Raw genomic sequence first — 4818 nt, forward strand, 5'->3', positions numbered from 1 at the left:
ATACAGACTTTTAACTTGTATCATGGATAGATGGTATATAACCTAGTTGAACCTTACCAAAATTTTTGACCTTGACCTATTTTTTTTTCAAGGTCAAATTAGAAAAAAACTTCATTGTTCAACTCATGAATATACTTTGACAGAAGGACTTCAAACTTTAAACAAAGAACAATAATAATACACTTAGGTGTACTATTGATTTATATATGACCTTGACCATGTTTTACTCAAGGTCAAATTAAGAAAAAAATGGGTCTGGGTAACATTATTCTTTTTCAATTGTTAAAATTGCCCCATATTACAATCCTTTGGGAGAAGGGGAGACATGTGTTTTTTTGTAAAAAAAACAATACCCACTAGTTACTGGTATTATTAGATATATATGTAAATGGTAAATAACAGTGAAAACAATACATGAATGTATTATATAAAACACCATTTTCGATAACAGTATTTGTACACATATTTTTTTAAAATAAAAATAAAAACTCCAATCTTCATAGACCTTTTTAATGCTATCTTTCTTTATTAATGAATTACTGTTTTGGTATTTTAATTCTTTTGAAATAAACTTTCTGTAAATTAGTGTTTGAATCAATGTTTCTATCAAGAAAAATATTATTACATGTATTCTAAATGTAATGAACATTAATCAATTGCTACATAAATATTTACTCACTTGGACTTAATCTCCTTGAAGCCTTTCCTGACATACAGAAACCTGTGTGAATAAATTTAAGGATGTAAACATGACTTGATATCACATGTATTAACAAAATCAATAAACATTGGTATTTAATTACATGTATTCCCATACCTTGTGTGAAAGGGGGGATAAAAGTAATTAAAGCTGAACACCGCTCGTAAATAGGCACTGTCCGTCATATTTCTCTTTAATCACTGCTGTCCCTACAACCCTTATATAAGGGACAGACCTCTAAACAGTTCAAAGTACTTCGCTGTAGAGGTCTCACCTGTGTGGACGTACATTTTGCCTCGCCGTGTTACCTAGTCGCGATGAAATTATCAAATTTTACGCACTTTTTGAAGCCAGAGGAATACTAACATCAAATAAATTGGTCAATGCATTATTTACCAACAGAAAATGAACATAAGATAAGAAAAAATGCATAAAATCTAAAGACCACGAAAGGGATACTACATGTCGGCCACGAGGTTCAGGTGTGCAATCGGGTGTAACGAAATCGAAGGGTTTATATACCAGGTATCTGTGTGACGGTGCCTATTTACGAGCGGTGTTCAGCTTTAACTTACCAGAAGACAATGGTGCTTCCATCCCCACTTGTGGCTCAATTTCAACATCTTCTGAAAATTTTATGTTCTATCAGACAACAATTAAAACCCTACATTTCATAGCTAGTCATTGTAGAGTCAGTGTTATCCACTAAATTATTTTAGAAAGAAACAGCAATGTTAAGAATTTAGCTAACTGGAATATGAACTGAAAGACTAGCCTGAAGAAATGCATGCATGCATGATCGCATACCTACTAAGTTTATATGCCTCTTAAACATAATTGCTGTGTATCACTAACACATGTATTTATGCATGAAAAAGGCACATTTTACATAAGTGGGTTTTCATGTGTACAATAGGTTTATAAATGGAAACTATTATGCAAATGTAAATATTCAATGCTTTTGAGCCAGTTTTCTCATAAAATATAATCAATACCATATCTTCTCTTTGACACTGGTAGAGGTTTTCTTGGCTGAGTATCTGTAAAAAACCAAGGTTGATAAAAAAAAATTGTATGAACATGAATTTAATTTATACCCAGATTGATTAATAAGATTTTGTATGTGTGTGTATGCATGCATGTTTTACCTGTAGGCAAATTTGCTGTGTCTAATGAGTCAAAATCCCCCTCAACACCAGAGATGATATCATTGGAAAGGATACTAGACACAATCTTCATTAAAAAAAAGGGATTTTTAAAAGCACATTTACCCTATTGAAGAGATATGTCAAAATATTCATTACCATCTACATATTTCATTTGTTCAAGATCACTTTTATAGTTATCTAATATTTTGTTACATTATACAAGTATATTGATCTCAAAACTCTAGGTAATTTAAGATTTCATTTTGCAAAAAGAATGCATTTCAGGATACTTACATGCAAACTCACTAATAAATATAGAGGATAGTTTTTATTCAATTTTCCTAAATACAATTATACTATAGTCAATTACCTTTTCCTCCAAACACTTCAGGCCTTGAGGTGATGGTCCCCAACCTGTCTTTCTGAGCTCAGATTTTCTATAAAATGTATAATAACTACATTAATCTTTTCATAATGTCAACATTATATTTTGTATTTTCTTTTATTTCTTTGATCATTAAAAGCCAATAAAAGGCTATCATTATAAATGAGTAAATCAGATTATAATGTTAACTGTGGTACAATAATTGGTATATATGCATTATTTATATCACAATGCTGTTTGTAGGATTACAGGCATGCAATTTGATTAGGAATGAAAATAAGTATTATACATTAATTGCTTTATAATTTGTGTTATATGTACAGTAAAAATTCATGTGCAACAAAACACCGTGAATCCGTCTAGATATGTCATAATAAGTGCTTAATCATTCTCTTATACCTGTTGGCCTCCTTTTTCTTTGCGTGGCTCTGAATGTCCCGCCATTTTTTCTTGACGTCTTTAACTGTTCTGACACATGCAGAACTACATGTAAGCATTCACTCTGAAAATTCAGAAAATGCATTATAGACCAACATACATACATGCATGTACCCAAATAAATTTTGGAAAAAAATATCTTAATAACAGTTGTATAAAGGATCTTTAATGAAAACATGCATCTGTAACATTCAAGACATTACAATATTAAAACTAACTTAATACACAGTGCCCAGGATTTCAATGATATCGTCATTCGTGTAAACAAGCTGTCGTCACAAATCGTTTTTAGTAAAGCGTACTTAAGATGTTTCGGAATTTGCAAATAAGTATTGTCGCCTGTGTGTAAAATTGAAAGAATGGTTTGCTTTTAGTAAAAAGACGGCAAAATAAATACATTATGAAACTGTGAAGATCGTAAATTGATTGGAAGGTTATGTACATTTATTCACGGCCGGTGCTATCGTTCCAAACCACGGATTTTGTACATGTGTCCATTTGTTGTTTTTTGGAAATACATGTAATGTAGCCGATGGCTTGCGACGATAATATTTCCTGATGCACATCCTTCAATTTAAGAGGAAACGAAAAAAAAGAACTACAGTTTTTATATTCTGCAAATTTCACCAAAATCGTCTGAAGCGTTTTTCTGAAAACGTGACAGAAAAAAATATAATACCAGAGAGAGAGAGAGAGAGATTTTGATGTTTTATAATGTTCAGGAAATTAATATATAAATTATACGGCATATGCCAATAAACTCATGTATACATGCATGTATTTATTTATATTTCATTTGTGAATAAATAAAGTAATTAAACGGTCCTCATTTAGAATAATTGAAACATGGCCTTATTTTTTACCAGAACGGTTATTTCCCGTTTAATGTTCTTTGATGCCGACAAAGCGACCTAGCGAGCTCCAAGTCGGCGAGGGGTACTTCGGCGGCATGTCTTTGATGCCGGCAAAGCGACGAGCGTCTAAATTTAGCGAGCTACTCAGAAGAAATTCCCGCCACAGTCACTTTCCCACGAACACAGGTGCAAACAAGATGACAGACGAAGCTGGACCGTCCAAAAAAATGAAATCTTCATCAACATTTGTAAGTTAATCTTGTTGTCAAAATTATATAGGATTGCGTAGGATTTCAAGGCGAACACGCAACTTTAAAAAGGTTTGACACATGCAGGCCGATTTAGTTATTTTAAATGGAAAATCTGCAATAGCAAAACTCTTTGTTTACCGTATGTAATTTACACCAACTCTAATTTATTCGCAAAGTTTCATCAGGTTCTTTTTAGCAGAGACATACATGTATATGTAAATAACAGAGATTGGGAACTTCGCTATTAGCGTGTTCGTTTTTTAAAAATGTTATGGGACCGACCTTACTTTGAGAATTACTCAAATTTTAGTAAACTGAGATAATCATCTTAAACCAAAAATATATTGTTTTAATGAAAAATGGGTTAAGGTTTTAGACACCTTTGAAACAAAAAATTGAAAAGAAAGATTAATATATATAGAAAATATATTGACCAGCTATAAAGGATCGGCGAAATATCGGACGACGGGTAGCCAACTGCCTCCTAAAACTTATCTTTTAATATTGTTTATAAGACATAAATTTATGAAAATATCATATTTTGAATGTTTTGGTAATCGGTTTTATCTGTTTGTATTTCAATATAATTGTTAATTTCAAAAATATACTTATTTAATCTGGGAATACTTTACAATAGGGACTTCGAGATTTCGATCAGTTGCTAATCTCCGTTATTCATGTCTCTGAGGAATATATAGGAAATATTGTCATTTTCCGCAGTTAGAAGCAGAAAAAATACTACAAAAGCTCTTTAGCTCACCCCTGAGCTGAAACCTCAAGTGAGCTTTTCTGATCACATTTTGTCTGGCGTTCATCTGTCCGTCCACATGTCTGTCTGTAAAGTTTTTACACTTTCGACATCTTCTCCAGAACCTCTGTGCCAATTTCAAGCAAACTTGGCAGAAAGCATCATTGGTTAAAGGACAGATTCAAATTTGTTGAAATGAAGGGTCATCGCCCCTTTCAATGGGGGATGGTTAAAATTAATTGAAAATTTGTTGATATTTTAAAAAATCTTCTTCTCAAAATCCAATAAAATTTG

General features: G+C 32.1%; 2 long non-coding RNA genes across 2 annotated transcripts; both read right to left on the reverse strand.

The window, feature by feature from the left end:
• Positions 1–521: 521 nt before the first annotated feature.
• Positions 522–1744, reverse strand: LOC136273961 (uncharacterized). The gene is made up of 3 exons (XR_010712203.1): positions 1696–1744; positions 1276–1326; positions 522–721 (listed from the first exon to the last, which is right to left on the reverse strand). It is a non-coding gene; the product is annotated as an uncharacterized lncRNA (long non-coding RNA).
• A 101-nt stretch (positions 1745–1845) lies between these two features.
• On the reverse strand, positions 1846–2971 carry LOC117688363 (uncharacterized). The gene is made up of 3 exons (XR_010712204.1): positions 2890–2971; positions 2219–2285; positions 1846–1933 (listed from the first exon to the last, which is right to left on the reverse strand). It is a non-coding gene; the product is annotated as an uncharacterized lncRNA (long non-coding RNA).
• Positions 2972–4818: the final 1847 nt, after the last annotated feature.

Source organism: Magallana gigas, chromosome 1, assembly GCF_963853765.1.
Source record: "Magallana gigas chromosome 1, xbMagGiga1.1, whole genome shotgun sequence".
Classification (NCBI taxonomy): domain Eukaryota; kingdom Metazoa; phylum Mollusca; class Bivalvia; order Ostreida; family Ostreidae; genus Magallana; species Magallana gigas.